The sequence below is a fragment of the Vulpes lagopus genome, chromosome 9 (assembly GCF_018345385.1).
Source record: "Vulpes lagopus strain Blue_001 chromosome 9, ASM1834538v1, whole genome shotgun sequence".
Taxonomy (NCBI): domain Eukaryota; kingdom Metazoa; phylum Chordata; class Mammalia; order Carnivora; family Canidae; genus Vulpes; species Vulpes lagopus.
The window spans coordinates 51,141,748-51,159,163 of NC_054832.1; the positions used below are offsets into that span (position 1 = coordinate 51,141,748).

Sequence of the window (17,416 nt, forward strand, 5' to 3'; positions counted from 1 at the left end):
GGTGTTATACAAATATTAAATAGCAGTAATCATGATAATGATGAAATTATTATACTAATCTTCATTTTGCACATGCTGTAAGTAATTCTGAGGCATTTTATCACTTGGCTATGTGCACATACACACAGCCAGGGAGGTTTGGGGGGGTATATAGAATTCCCTTTGAAATCAATGGGAACTCTGCAATCAATTCAACTCAGCTGGGGGGTAAGGGAGGTGGGGAAGAAAGAAAAATCGCAGTGTAACACTGAATAGAAGCAAAGCAAACAGAAAGAAAAGCACAGTTCAATGATTTCAAAATTAGAAAAAATAAGGGAAGGTTGCTATTTTTAATTAAAAGAAATAAAATTATAAATATTATTTTATAGGAAAGAGTGTAAAAATAATAAAATAAAAATTTAAAAAACAGTCATGTAATTTCTTTCATAAGAAATGAAGACTCCCCATTCTTTTAAATAAGACCCAAATATGTTCATTTATGTTTCTTGGAAGTTCCTAAACCTTATTTTAGATTTGAAAATCTCTCTCCTGTATCATATTTTAAAATCCTCTTTGTGTCTAAAATTGGTTGCTGTAATAGTCCTGAAAAGAAGGTGATAAATTATATTTTAAAAGGCAATCTTCTGCATTACTGAGAATTACATCACCTGTGGCCAACAAAATCATAAAAACGGATGCCTTCAGAAAAGATGTGATAAAGTGTATTTCCTTATAATTAGGATAGTAGAAACTACAAATATGGTCATGTTTAATATTGAAAATATTGTAGATGATGCAGGGAAGGTATCTTTATAACTATTTATATAGCTTAAAAGCTGTTTCTTTCCTAATTTTATCCTCAAACCCATATTTAGCCCAGAGATGGAAACCATATTTATAGAAACAATCTTCTTCAGATTCTTTAAGATAAGAGGGCACAAACCAACACCTACAAATTTATAGTTTACTCAGCCAGTCTGTAACCATGGAAACAGATTGACCATTTACACAGAGCTAGCCCTTGCGAATTCAACCCTGCCTCCTTGTCTTGAAAACTGCTAACAATGTAATCTGATTACTTTGTCTAAGAATGTATTATCATTCAACCAACCAACCAATCAAGAATGTATATTAAAAAGTTCTTGCTACATTATTGTATAAAAAGGCTTAAAACATGTCTAACTCAAAAGTTTAACAAAATCCTCTCTACAGAATCTTCTTTTATTGGAGAAAGAGATGCTGAATCAATAAGACTCTTGATTATGTGCCATCTGCCCATATTGTTCTTCACTTTTTTTTATCTCTTATTTCATTGTTTTATGCATCTTCAAACTGACAAACTCTGCCGTGCATATGTCCTTTATAATACTGACTTCACATCATCCTCAGCCTCCTTTTAAGAGTATGAAGAATGACTACTGACAATTCTTGGAGAGATGAGATACATCATGAGTCTTTGCACTTAAGCATAGCAATCACCAATTTTTATTTGGTATCATTATTATAAATAACCATATTATTATATCTGCTACTTTGGTATATCTTACAGCATAAAATGAAATCTCCACATGTTATTAATAATGAATCGCCTAATAGCCCTGACAAAGAGATGTCATCATTGCTACCTGAACAGAGAGAGTTCCAAGAGAATTCAAGTATCTTATCCAAGGTATAAGTATACAGATAAACAAATAAATAATGGGGCACCTGGTGGCTCAGTGGTTGAGCGTCTGCCTTTGGGTCAAGGAGTGATTCCAGAGTCCTGGGATCAAGTCCCGCATCAGGCGGACTGCTTCTCCCTATGCCTATGTCTCTGCCTCACTCTGTGTCTCTCATGAGTAAATAAATAAAATCTTTAAAAAAACAACAAAACAAATAAATATGAAGTTAGGTTATGTCAGAGTGGGGATTCACTTTGATCTTTTGACTCTAACCCTGTCCTTCACTCTACACAATTATTTAATTCCCAGATATTATCCTAAGACAAAGTAAGTTTTCTAATTAACCATATTTACTGAAATATCAAAGTTTTTCTGTATATTTAACTTTAATCATATATCATTTGTTCTTCTGGTACAGCCTTTGGTGATCATAAAATTTTTTATGGCGTAAGTCATGTAATCAAATATCAAAGGTTAAAAGATCACACTAACACATATCAAACAGTTCTTGTTATTACAAATCTCCCATTGAGATAAAAAATATATATACATAAAATTCTTGACACTTCCTGGCTCATGATAATAAAGGTATAACTGACATATTGGAAAAATTAAACCCTTAATACTTCTACAATACTGTAAATTGAGGGCTTTTTGTTGCGCTATTTTAAAAATCACAAAACAAAGAAAGATAAATGAAGAGTAATGAACTTGTTTTAGTTCTTACTGGAGAGAATTAAAAATTAAACTTGTTGTTTATAATGAAGATGGAATTCACGAAAGTAATGCCTGAGGCATTTAAACAAATACAATAAAAATAAAATCCCTTTAGTATTACCTCTACCACTATTTATTCCTAAATGCAGTGGATCAACATTCTTTATAACACTGCCGTATTTCTTACAAAATTTATCACATTTTATATTTCTTATCTGTTTCTATGTAACTCCTGTAAGGTACAGATCACAGTCATGAAGTATGTACATAAAATCACAGCACAGGTCAGGGTACTTGACATTCAATGGAAAAAGTTATGAATAATATAAATTATTAATATGTCGTAAGTGTTAGCCAAGGCCAAAGATCCCATGATGTTGGGATTACAGTTGACCCTGAACAACATGGGTTTGAGCTGTGTGAGTCCACCTGTACGTGGATTTTTTACAGTACAGTACTGTAAATTTTATTTCCCTTATAATTTTCATACTAACATTTTATTTTCTCTAGTTTAAGAATATAGTATATAATACATACAGCATACAAATAGTATGTTTATGTTATCAATAAGGCTCTAGTCAACAATAGGCTATTAGTAGTTATGTTTGGGGAGATCCAAAAGTTATATGCAGATTTCAACTCTGTGAGGCATCAATATGCCTAGCTCCCATGTTGTTCAAGGATCAAGCGTACTTTAAAGTCTATAACAGATTATATAAACATATGCATGATACATAGATTATATACACATATAATATATGCACATATATATTTAACATGAAGAAAAGACATCTATCTTGGCATCATTTTAGTAAGTTTTATTGGAATAGCATTTTCAGACTTTTAAAAATAAAGTTGAAAGTTGAAAAGTATAAAGAATTTCAGAACTCTTTAGGTATAAGACTGCAAGTTATTTACAACTCTGATTTATATTAAGCCAGTGGTAAACTGATCCCACATGTATAATGAGTCAAACTCTTTCAAAACATTAAAAATGTATTAAAGGAGAGGAAACTGTACTAAACAGTTCATGCTGTTCTACTAAATTTTTCACAGTGGGAAAAATTTATTTCCTCCAAGAGAGTGACTTAATTGTCAAGGTTCACTATATTATCAGATATATTTGTATGGGACCTAAGCCTAGAAATATGGTTTAAGAACTCAAGTTTACAGAAACTGCCTCATATGTCTCCTTGTATATCCAAAGCCCTTTATAGAGGGTCTTTAAAAAAAAAAAAGCACTTTTACTGCCTATGATGTAAAACTAAAATAGATATTTAAAAAGACATTAAATCATTTAGAGCATTTTCATTAGTTAAAAATAATATTATGGTTTTTAATGTTTTAATATCGTATTAGTTTTCTATTGCTGCATAACAAATTACCACAAACATAGCACTTTAAAAACCATTTATTATTTCACTGTTGTAAAGATCAGAAGTTTGACCTTAGGGTCTCAGAGGCCAATTAGGGCCTCAGAGGCCAAAATCAAGGTGCCAGCTGGCTGGCTCTATCTAGAAACTCTGGGGAAAATCCACTTCCAGGCTCACTTAAGTTGTTGGCAGAATCTTGTTATATGTGGCTGCAGGACTGGAGTACCCATTTCCTTGGTGCCTGTCAACTTGGAGAGGCTCTCAGCTTTTAGAGAGTGCATTTCCCTTCTGCCATATATATGGTAACATAATCATAAAAATAACACCAAAGGGGAAAAGTCATGGGAGCCACTATAAAATTTTGATTACCACAAACATGTTATAAAAATCCTAGCAGTTAAAAGAGCAAGTGATTTGGGGACACCTGGGTGCCTCAGTGGTTGAGCATCTGCCTTTGGCTTTTAAAAATAAAACCCAAATGAAGATAAAAAGTGATTAATAGCAATTTTAATTATGTATAAAGTTTTAACATACAATAATGCATATGTAACATATAAATGATAATGACTTAATATTAAAGGTATCAAAGACATTGTCTAAATAATAATCTAAATAAACCATATAAATTTTAATCCATAAGACAAATATTGTGGATAAAAACAGAAAAGTAAAATATGGTTTCACCACATTAATATCTTAAATTATGTGATAGTGTCAGTTATATTTAACAGCAACCATGCTAAGATAGATTAGTGCTGAGGTAAAATTTATACGTAAGAAAGTCTAAAAATATTATAGTTTGAGTTTCCATAAGAGCTGTCAAAATCTTTTTCACCCTGTAATGACATGGCTGAAGCTACAGAGTATAATGCTAAGTGAAATAAGTCAGAGAAAGACAAATGTGATTTTATTAATATTTGGAATTAAAAACAAAAAACAAGGAAAAAAAAAGAGACAAACCAAGAAACAGACTCTTAGCTATAGAGAACAAACTGATGGTTATGAAAGGAGTGGGGATGAAATAGGTGATGGAAATTAAGGAGGGCACTTGTGATGACCACCAGGTAATGTATGGAAGTGCTGGATCACTATATTGTATACCTGAAACTAATATAACATTCTATGTTAACTATACTGGAATTTTAAAAAATTATAAGAAAGGAGAAATCAAACAAGAATCAAAAAAAGAAAAAACTTTTCCACCCATTTCCTTCTTAGTATCCTCAAAAAAAATCCATAAAATTAAAAAAGAATTTAAAACTTTACCTTTAATTCATTTATGCAACAGATCCTATCTGCCAATTAAAATAGTATGATTATCTACAAATGGAATGGAATACAGCCCAAATCAAGAAAAATACCAATTACCACATATACTAGAGCCTGACAAGAGTCTGACAAGAAATATTCTTAAGCATTATAAACTAAAAATAATTTACATAATCTGTAAGAACTCCAAAGATAACCCCCTTTTTTGGGGGGCTTGAAGACATTTATTGATGCATTGGACACAATAAAACCACAATTGTTATCAAAAAGTTTCCCTCCCCTCCCCCTCTTGTCCTCCCTTGGAAATATCTAAAAAAAGAAAAGATAAAAAAAAAAAAAAAAAAAAGAAGATGATACAGGTGGATACTGGCAAAGTGCCATATTGTGGGGTGAAGGAGCAGCGCTGGGGGTGGGATGGAGGTTGTAACGTTAACTTTGACAGCATGAAAATAGGTCTTGAGAGTATATCAGCCTGGATCCAACACTCAGCTTCACAGTGAGGGGGCTGGGTGCTAGTTGCGAGGAGGGAAAGCTGGATTTAGTGTTAGGGACCAGTTTGGGATAAGGAGCTGGAGGGGAAAGCTCTTTGTTTGGGAGCCCTGGCAGTGGGGTTGTTGTTAGCTGGGTCCAGAGTCTGAGGGAGACCTAGTGCTCCCCCCACCCATTCCTAGGTTCACCAGGAATCAATGACAGGCTGAGAGGAGAGCTTATATGGGGTTGATTACCCCTGTTAAAACTGGGCTCAGCCAGAAAAATCACCCCACCTACCTCTCTCCTACCCTATCTTGTCAGAGCAGAGGAACCCTAAAAGCTTTCAGTCCCAGCCCCACCTTGGCTTTGCCCCCATTTAACACTGCTCCCTTTCTCCTCCACAGTCTTCTACTCCCCTGGGTCACCTTGTCCAAATAGCCTTGAACCCTCTCCAGCTTGAGACCCCATCTGCCACCTTCAGTGATTCTCCAGAGAATCCAATGAATGGGGAGAGCCTCCTCTGTAGACTTGTCCTTGGGCTCAAAGGTAATATTCCTAGGGCCTCTGGCCATGGGAGTATAGGTCTCAAGTTGGGGAAATGAGAGTACCATGGGGCTGGCATTTTGCATAGATCTCTGGGATTTCTTAGTTTGTTCCCCATAAATCAGTCTGGGCAATGCAGGGGAGCCCAGAACTAGCTTGAGAAGGCTGGGGAAAGGAGAGTGGGGATAGAACATCCTTGGGTCTGGAGGGTAGTAGTGGAATCCCTAGTCCAGATTGTGTAAAGGGCAGGTGCCCTTGAAACTAGCCCAGCTTTTCCTAGATTGGGCAGGAAGCTCTAGGGTGTACATGGCAGTCTCTTGGGGGATGGAGGAAAACTGAGGCATCTTGGGAAGTGGAGGCCACGACAGTGACTGCTGGGAAATGAGTCCTGGCCTCCTCAGAAGCCTAGTAGGGGGCAAAGACGATGAGCCCTGTGGCAGGGCAGACAGCTCCTGTTGGACAGAACAGAGCCGGGTCCAGGATGGGAGCTGGGAAGAGGGTGGTGGCTGCTGTGGGGGCAGGCCGGAGGGCCAGGGGCCCTGGCAGGGTACAGAGGCTGCAGCCGCAGCAGGGATGGAGCTGGGGAGGAAGCGGGCTGCTAGCGTCTTGGTGAATTGCTTCTGCAAGGCCAGTTTCAACTCCTTGAGTTGGGTCTCTTAATTGACCTGGAGCTGACACAGATCAAGTGAAAAGGAGGGCTGGGCCCCTGTCGGCCCCCTGGTCCCCTGCCACTCTCCTGGCCTTGTGTCCAGCTCCCCGGGGCACTCTGTGGCCCCGGCCCTTTTGGGGAACACCTCGCTGACCTTCCACCATCCCCCGGTGCTTGGCTCCTGTGTTGTGAGCCTGAAGTTGAGAGACAGAGTTCACAGTCACCTTGCACGTGGGACAGTAGAGGCGCCCCTTCTCACCCTTGCCCTCCCCACTCACACCACTTCCACAGCAGCTGCTGCTGGCTCAGGCCCTGGTGCCTCTCTCCCAGGCTCTGGGGAACAGGGTGGGCAGGAGGAAGAAGAGGAAGAGGAGGCAGGATCCAAGAGGTCTGAGTGGGCCGGCTCCCTGGGTGTGGGGTCCGGAGTCAGCGGTGGCTGGAGTTGGGGGCCAGGAGGAGGGGCTGCAGGAACTGCTTTGCTCTCTGGCTCTCCAGGGGATCTACTGCCTGGAGTCGGGGTTGGGGACACCAGCACCCCATCCCAGGCCAGGGTTTGTGGCCTCTGCTTGCTCTTGGCAGCTTCAACAGCCTTGAGTTTTCTGACGGGTTTGTGGCCTTTGTAATGTGCTTCAGCTTGGTTTGCGAAGTTGAATCTCAGGTGACAGATGTTACAGGAAATGAAGAGCTTCTTCTTCAGAGGTGAAGGGACCCCAAACGTGTGGCTGATGACAGCTTTCTGGATCGGGTCCATAGTGCTGAAGTTGGGGGTGAGACTGAGCGCAGCGGCACCATTTGAGTGGAGGGCGAGCAAGTGCTTGAAGTCCAGCAGGGGCTGCAGAGGCCTGGCAGGCAGGGGCAGGGAAGCCAGCTGGGGCCTGGGGGCGCTGGAGGCTGGGCCTGCCAAGAGCATTCTCCCCCTTCGCCTTTGGAGGCACCACGGAGCACCATCTGGCCCGGTGGGGGTGTCCCCAAGCTGAGCTGCCGAAGCCACCTGGTGAGCACACTCCCCACAGTGCACCGGGCCTGGGCTGAGGAGTTCAGCTGGATGTTGCAGACATCACAGGGAGCGTAGGATGGCCGCTTCCTCTCCCCGCTTGGCCTTAGGCGGTTCTGGGGGCCGAGGAAGCACTCCTTAGCTTCAGATGTGGGGGGCTCCTTCTCACCCAGGGGAGAGGGGCTCAGGAGCAGCTTCATACCTGCAGGGCAGAGATGGAGCCCGCTGTGGCCACCTGCTCTCGCTGCCCAATACCCCTTTTCTTAAAGCCATGTGCAAACATCATTGACAGGTCAAAGGCAAAATCAGGGAAGATTCCCACTGGTCCTTAGGGAAAGTGGAGCAAAGGTGATAAAACTCAAACATGCTGTCCTTTTCAATTTTCTGTAACTCTCCCTGCAACCAAGGGAAGTAGCAAGAACTTGAGGAGTGAAATAGAGAGGACATTACCATACAGCTATTAACTTAAAATCAGTTCAGCAGAAATAAGCATAAAATCAGTAGTTCAAAATACTGTTGGCTATCCTATAAAGTCAAGAGAAATGTCTGCTTGAGACCTCTTCCTCTAAATTTTCTTGATTTTGTTCAGTATTTATGCCATTCAAATCTCTGCTCATATATAACCTTCCCTGACCAACTTATCAAAAATAACCCTCATCAACACACATACACACCTCTTCACCTTTTATTCTCTTAATTGCTTTAATTCACATACCACTAATTATTCCTAAAATCATATTTACTAGAATATAAGCTTTAAGAGTGGAAGAAGGAATTTCTCCTATATTTTTTACTGTTTTTTTCCTACCAATTAGAGTAACGCCTGGTGTATGCTAGACATTCAATATATATATTTAATGAGTGAATGAATGGGTGACAAATATTAAAATGTTTTTAAAGGTGCACTTGAAAATAAAACATCAAATTCATAAAACAGTTCCACAGAAAGATCAAAAAGATAGGTACACAGGTAGGTAGATAATTATGGGGGGTAGAGAGAGACAGAGAAGGGACAGACATAGAGACAGAAAGACAGCAAGAAAAAAAAAAATAAAGAGAAAGTAGTATGTTCCCACAGGCTATGGTTTGCCTCTTTACTTTCTTATGGGAAAGATCCAAAGAGGACTATAATTTTGGGACAAAGTTATATTTCTCTTATCAAAAATCTGGGACTAAAAATGAAAAAATATTGACAAATGTTTATTCTGATTGGTAGTACAAATACACAAGTTTCTGTAATATTGTTCTTTATATTGCTTGGTAAATATTTCAAACTTTTAAATGTTTCAAACTTACAAATGTTCACAGCAAAGCAAACCATCAATAAAACAAAAAAGGAATTTAATGAATGGGAGAAGATATTTGTAAGTTACAAATTAAGTACATAATAAGTACATAATATCCAAAATATAAGGAACTTATATAATACCACCAAACAATCCAATTTAAAAATGGACAGAGGACCTGAATAGACATTTTTCCAAAGAAGACATTCAGATGGCCAACAGACACATAAAAAAGATGTTTAACATCACTCATCATTATAGAAATGCAAATCAAAACACTGATCAGCACCTCACACTAGTCAGAATGGCTAGTATCAAAAACACAAGAAATATATGGGCAAGAATATGGAAAAAAGGGAACACTCATGCACTATTTATGGAAATATAAATCAGTACAGCCACTACAGAAAACAGCATGGAGGTTCCTCAAACAATTAAAAATAGAAATACCACATGATCAAGTAATTCCACCATTGGTTATCTACCCAAAGAAAATGAAAACACTAACTCAAAAAGATATATGCACCCCAAGTTTACCTCAGCCTTATTTACAATAGCCAAGATATGGAAGCAAACTAAGTGTCCACTGATAGATAAATGGGTAAAAAATATGTGGTATATATACACAATAAAATATTAGCACTAAAAATATGAAATCTTGCTGTTTGCAACAACATGGATGGACCTAGAGGGTATCATACTAAGTGAAATAAGTCAAAGACAAGTATCATAGGATTTCACTTATTTGTGAAATCTAAAACAAAACAAATGAACAAACAGACTCAAATACACAATATGAACTGGTGGCTGCAAGAGGAAAGGTGGGTGAAGTGATGTATGAGATAAATAGAGATGAGGTATAAACTTCCAGTTATAAAATAAGTAATTCACAAAGATGAAAAGTATGGCATAGTGAATACGGTCAATAATACTGGAATAAGATTGTATGGTGACAGTGGTGACTACACTTAATAAGTGACAGCAGGGCAGCCCTGGTGGTGCAGCGGTTTAGTGCCACCTACAGCCCAGGGTGTGATCCTGGAGATCCAGGATCAAGTCCCACGTGGGGCTCCCTGCATGGAGCCTGCTTCTCCCTCTGTTTGTGTCTCTGCCTCTCTCTCTGTGTCTCTAGAAATAAATAAAATCTTAAAAAAAATACATTAAATTTTTTTTAAATAAGTGACAGTAATAATATGTATTATATAATGTGTAATACATTATAATATGTGGTATCATATTTGTTATACATATTAAGATATATTATGGATAAGAAGAACAAATTTGGAGGACTCATAACTCTAATTTCAAGGCTTACTAAAAAGCTCCAATAATCAAGACAGTCAAAAGGCTGGACATTTAGATCACTGAAATAGACATAAGAGCTCAGAAATAAATTCAGACACTGATTTTCAACAAGAATGCCAAGACAATTCAATGGGAGTCATTTTTTTCAATTAAAACTTCAATTATACCTACAGTTATAAATATATGCAATATATAAAAATTCCTAAAATTTTTATTTTACATAATGTAAAAACTGTAAAATTAGAATATCCTTAGAAGAACAAGGCTTGAATCCCTGTGATCTTGGATTAGGCAAACCATTCTTAGAAGTGACACTAAAAGCTCAGATAAAAAAAAAAAAGATAAATTGGACTTCATCAAAATAAATACTTTAATACTTTAAAAACACTAAACACATAAAAGACAATCCAAAGAATGAAATAAAATATTTACAAATCATGTATGTGATATAGAACTTGTATCCAGAAAATATAAAGAACACTTACAACTCAATAAAAAAAAAATCCAATTCAAACCTGGACAGAGGATGGATTTATTTATTTATTTATTTATTTTTTAATTAATTTTTATTGGTGTTCAATTTACCAACATACAGAAAAACACCCAGTGCTCATCCCGTCAAGTGTCCACCTCAGTGCCTGTCACCCATTCCCCTCCAATACCCACCCTCCTCCCCTTCCAACACCCCTAGTTTGTTTCCCAGAGTTAGGAGTCTTTATGTTCTGTCTCCCTTTCTGATATTTCCCACACATTTCTTCTCCCTTCCCTTATATTCCCTTTCACTATTATTTATATTCCCCAAATGAATGAGAACATACACTGTTTGTCCTTCTCCAATTGACTTATTTCACTCAGCATAATACCCTCCAGTTCCATCCACATTGAAGCAAATGGTGGGTATTTGTCGTTTCTAATTGCTGAGTAATATTCCATTGTATACATAAACCACATCTTCTTTATCCATTCATCTTTCGATGGACACCGAGGCTCCTTCCACAGTTTGGCTATTGTGGCCATTGCTGCTAGAAACATCGGGGTGCAGGTGTCCCGACGTTTCATTGCATCTGAATCTTTGGGGTAAATCCCCAACAGTGCAATTGCTGGGTCGTAGGGCAGGTCTATTTTTAACTCTTTGAGGAACCTCCACACAGTTTTCCGAGTGGCTGTACCAGTTCACATTCCCACCAACAGTGGAAGAGGGTTCCCTTTTCTCCGCATCCTCTCCAACATTTGTGGTTTCCTGCCTTGTTAATTTTCCCCATTCTCACTGGGGTGAGGTGGTATCTCATTGTGGTTTTCATTTGTATCTCCCTGATGGCAAGTGACGCGGAGCATTTTCTCATGTGCATGTTGGCCATGTCTATGTCTTCCTCTGTGAGTTTTCTCTTCATGTCTTTTGCCCATTTCATGATTGGATTGTTTGTTTCTTTGGTGTTGAGTTTAATAAGTTCTTTATAGATTTTGGAAACTAGCCCTTTATCTGATATGTCATTTGCAAATATCTTCTCCCATTCTGTAGGTTGTCTTTTAGTTTTGTTGACTGTATCCTTTGCTGTGCAAAAGCTTCTTATCTTGATAAAGTCCCAATAGTTCATTTTTGCTTTTGTTTCTTTTGCCTTTGTGGATGTATCTTGCAAGAAGTTACTGTGGCCGAGTTCAAAAACGGTGTTGCCTGTGTTCTCTTCTATGGTTTTGATGGACTCTTGTCTCACATTTAGATCTTTCATCCATTTTGAGTTTATCTTTTTGTATGGTGAAAGAGAGTGGTCTAGTTTCATTCTTCTGCATGTGGATGTCCGAATTTTCCCAGCACCATTTATTGAAGAGACTATCTTTCTTCCAATGGATAGTCTTTCCTCCTTTATTGAATATTAGTTGACCATACTTATTTTTTTTAATAAATTTATTTTTTATTGGTGTTCAATTTACCAACATACAGAATAACACCCAGTGCTCATCCCGTCAAGTGCCCCCCTCAGTGCCCGTCACCCATTCACCCCCACCCCCCGCCCTCCTCCCCTTCCAACACCCCTAGTTCGTTTCCCAGAGTCAGGAGTCTTCATGTTCTGTCTCCCTTTCTGATATTTCCCACACATTTCTTCTCCCTTCCCTTATATTCCCTTTCACTATTATTTATATTCCCCAAATGAATGAGAACATACACTGTTTGTCCTTCTCCAATTGACTTATTTCACTCAGCGTAATACCCTGCAGTTCCATCCACGTCGAAGCAAATGGTGGGTATTTGTCGTTTCTAATGGCTGAGTAATATTCCATTACATACATAAACCACATCTTCTTTATCCATCATCTTTCGATGGACACCGAGGCTCCTTCCACAGTTTGGCTATTGTGGACATTGCTGCTAGAAACATCGGGGTGCAGGTGTCCCGGCGTTTCATCGCATCTGTATCTTTGGGGTAAATCCCCAACAGTGCAACTGCTGGGTCATAGGGCAGGTCTATTTTTAACTCTTTGAGGAACCTCCACACAGTTTTCCAGAGTGGCTGCACCTTTTCACATTCCCACCAACAGTGTAAGAGGGTTCCCTTTTCTCCGCATCCTCTCCAACATTTGTGGTTTCCTGCCTTATTAATTTTCCCCATTCTCACTGGTGTGAGGTGGTATCTCATTGTGGTTTTGATTTGTATTTCCCTGATGGCAAGTGATGCAGAGCATTTTCTCACTGGACAGAGGATTTAAATAAACATTTCTCCAAAGAGACACAAGTGGTAATTACCATATGAAAAGATGTTTAACATCATTAATCACTTAGAAAATTCAAATCAAACCCAAAGGAAATACTTCTTTACAGCTACTTAATGCCTAGAACTAGAGATAACAAATATTAACAAAAATGTGGAGAAACAGGAATTGATATATTGCTGGTGGAAATATACTGGTTCAGTATATTTCCAGTACTGCTTTGTAAAACAGTTGGGAAGTTCCTCAAAATGTTGAACATTATATGTTTAACAAAATGTTACCATATAATCCAGTAATTCCAGCCCTAGGTATACAACCAAAAGAAAACACAACCACACAAAAACTTGCACATGAACATTCTAAGCAGCCTTCAAAATAGCAACAAAAACAAATAAAAACAACAGAAATGTCTATCAAATTATAAGTGGATAACTAAAATATGTTGTTCATTGAATGGAGTATTATCTGGTAATGAAAGGGAATGAAGTGACGACATACAGTGCAATATGGATGAACCTCAAAAACATTATGGTAAGTGAAAGAACCCAGACAGACCAGATATGGTAAGATTCCATATATATGAAATGTCCAGAATTGAAAACTCTTAATGAGACAGAAATTAGAGCAATGTTTACCTAGCAGTAAGGGCACTCATGGGAAAAAAAAAACGATAACCATAAAGGGATATAGAGTATCTTTCTGGGAGGGCAAAAATATTTTAATGCAGATTGTCTGGTGATGGTTGCATATACCATGAATGAATATGAAAAAAACACTGAATTTGTATACCTTAAATGAGTGACTTTAAGTTGGTGGATTGTATGGTATATAAATTCTATCTTACTGACACTGTTGAAAAATGTAAGTAGGATTAACCCATCTATTTATTGGAAAGTAAAAGGAATGTTAGACTCAATCAAGAAATAATATTCATTTTTTATGCAGTATTTTAAAACTGCATCTAAAAGAAAATGATTCAGAAATGTCACAAGGAACAGATTATGCAAATATACATAAGAAAGGAACAAAAAGAGTTCAGGATATCAATACCATCTAAGGTTGAACTCAAGGCAGAAAGCATTAAGAAAACAAGAAGCTCTTTCTTATATATGAAACAATCATGTAATAGAATATGAAAAACAGCTTTGTGCCATTTGCCCAACCTTTACAAATGTAACTTTATGCTATATTTGCTTCAGATTTTTTTGGTCTATTGTTCTGTATAAAACTCCATGTGTCCTCTCCTGATCCTATTTCTTTGCCTCCTTCCTTCACCTGTCTACATACCTTTTCTCTAAAGTAAACTGGATGCAATGTCTGTCCCATCACAACAATATTTATAGCCACACTGTTCATAAAAGAAAAACTTGTGAGCTATATAAATTTATATCAATATATATGAAGAATATCCTTGCTACTCAATAGGTTATGAAAATTAAAAATGAATGAACTAAGACTATATCTACTATTTTTAAAATACTATTAATGAAAAGAAAAACCAAGTTAGGATGTTATTTATGAAATGTTCAAAATCCTGCAAAATACTTTGTCTGAAAATCTATAAATATATAATCAAGTATTAAAAATAAGTTGAGAAATAATAAAAAATGAAGTTGTGTATATCTTTTGCTGTGAAGAAGACTTAAATTTTAAAGAAGTCAATGCATCAATCAATTCCTTTATGGATTATGCTTTTTTCTCCTCGAAATTATCCTTGTCAACCACTAGATCATAAATAAGTATGATTATCAGTATTTCCTGATAAAAGTTTTTAAAAGTTTGCTTTTCTGCGTTAAAATGTTTTAAACCTAGCTAGAATTGATCTTGTGCATAGTATAATTATAATATAAATTGAGGGGCGCCTTAGATAAGTGTCTGGCTCTGGCTCAGGTCATGATCCTAGGGTCTGGGATTGAGCCCCACATTAGGCACTCTGCTCAGCAGGGAGCCTGCTTCTCCCTCTCCTTCTGCCTGCTGCTTCTCCTGCTTGTGCACTCTCGCTCTCTCTTTCGAATAAATAAAATCTTAAAAAAAAAAAAAAAAACCTAAATTTATTTTTTTTCTGTAAGGTTGGTCATTATCCCAGAACTATTTACTGTATTCTTTCTCACTGTTGTGCAATGCCTATTTTGTCACGTATCAGGTGTCCATACATTAATAGACCTAGATCTATTTTGTTACACCTATTTTTACTTATCTCCATCCTAATACTGCTCTGTCTTTATTATAATAGATTTATAGTGAGCTTATATATGATGAGAAATGTTTCTCTAACAACTTGAATAATGCTGTGGCTCTTCTTGGTTCTTAGATCTTATGTAGAACTTTAAGATTAGCTTGTTAAAGTTTCACTAATCAATAATCCCTAAATGGCTCAGCCCTCATTTTTCAGATTTTCTTTTCTACCCTAAAACATTGTTCTATAATTTCCTCCATATATACATTACCATCTTTTATTAAGATTATTCCTAGATACTTATTCATATCTTACTTGGGAATACGTAAAGCCTTTATCAAAATACCAGGCAAACAAGTGAAATAAGTCAGACTGAGAAAGACAAATATCATGTAATTTCACTCATAAGAGGAAGCTAAAAAAAAAGAATAAACAAAAAGCAGAATCAGGCTGTAAATACAGAGAAAAAACTGATGGTTATTTGAGGAGAGAGAGGTAGGGACTGGGGCAAAATGGATGAAGAGCGAGAGATACAGGCTTCCAGTTATAAAATGAGTAAGTCATAAAAATAAAAGGCACAGGCTTTCTGTCCCTTTCTGGTGTTCAAGATGTCAAAACAATGATGTGGTGAGTCCTCTGGGGTGAAATTCTGGATTTCCCGGATTCCCCGTAGGAGCCGTGATCAACTGTGCTGACAACACAGGAGCTAAAAATCTGTATATCATTTCTATGAAGAGGACCAAGGGATGGCTGAGCAGACTTCCTACTGCAGGTATGGGTGACATGGTGATGGCCACAGTGAAGAAAGGCAAACCAGAGCTCAGAAAGAAGGTACATCCCGCAGTGGTAATTCAACAACAAAAGTCATGCCAGAGAAAAGACAGCGCAATTCTCAATCTTGAAGATAACATGGAGGTCATAGTAAAAAATGATGGTGAAATCAAAGGTTTTGTTATCACAGGACCAGTTGCAAAGGAGGGTGCAGACTTGTAGCCCAGGATTGCATCTAATGCTGGCAGCACTACATAAAAATAAAAGGAATATAGTCGGTGATGTAGCAGTGTTGTATGGGGACAGACAGCAGCTACACTGTAGTGAACACAGCATAATGTATAGAGTTGTTGCATCATTATGTTGTTCATCTGAAACTAACATAATATTGTGTGTCCACTACACTCTTTTTTTTAAAAAACATAGTATAGTTTTTACAAAAAAAAAAAGAGTACTGGGCAAACAATAAATATTCAAACTATTAACTGCCATCATTAATGTATATTTTAGTATATTATCTATTAGTTTTTAGTGTGGTGTAGGAATGTTTTTGAGCCTTTGCATGTTGATTTTCTATATAAGAAAGCTTGCTTCCCTTTTTTAAAAATTTATTTTAGAGAGAGAGATAGAGAGAAAGAGCTCTAACATGGGAGGGAGGAGGAGGAGGAGAGAGAGTGTCTCAAGCCAACTCTCTACTGAGCATGGAGCCTGGTGGGGCTATAGCTCACGACCCTGAGTTCACAAGCCTGGAATCATGACCTGAGTTGAAACCAAGAGTCAGACACTCAATAGACTGCACCACTCAGGAACCCCAGAAGGTGCTTCACTTTCTTATGAGTTCCAATGCTCTTTGTTTTTTCTTAATTTGCTTCTAGTTTTAATATAGGTCATTACTTCATGAATATACCCTTCAAATTCTAGTTTCCTAAGAGATGTATCTTGAATAAATGTTTAAATTGTTCAACTGTTTTCCCTGTATAGCTTTCTTTAATATATTAATATTATTCCATCACTAGCAAGATTTCCCAGGATGCAGAATATGAGGTAGAAAGGTGATGGAGAATCAAGCGTTAGGATCATTTATGGAAGAAAAGGGAAGGAAACAGGACTGGGCAAAAGGAAAAATTAGACTATAATGAAATCCCAGTGGAAACACCATCCAACACCACAAGAGGCTCCAAAGCTAAGATGGGATGGTATACCAGACTTTTCTTAAATTGGCAGGAGAGGGTCATGTCCTTAAACTTCCTGATGTACCAGTTATTTGAATTCAAGTTGTACAGGAAAAGGGGCTTGAACTTGGACAAGCTGACTCTTCATCCAGTCATTTCTTGAAATTGACCAGTAGCTGAGAGTTATCTATTAGCAACATTTCCAAGCACTAGGACAATAGTCCTTAATTGGACTATTTTTTTCAGCCACAGTATCAACTAAATATAAACTGCAATAATAGATTTTGTGGCGTTCAACTTCCTTAAGTATTGGGATAAACCATATTTTGATAATGTGATATTTA

General features: G+C 37.5%; 2 pseudogenes; one reads left to right on the top strand and one right to left on the bottom strand.

Annotated features, from left to right (window-relative positions):
• Nucleotides 1–6,288: 6,288 nt before the first annotated feature.
• Nucleotides 6,289–17,416, bottom strand: part of LOC121498492 — a 239,195-nt pseudogene continuing 228,067 nt past the window's right edge.
• Nucleotides 15,735–16,158, top strand: LOC121498493 (annotated as a pseudogene).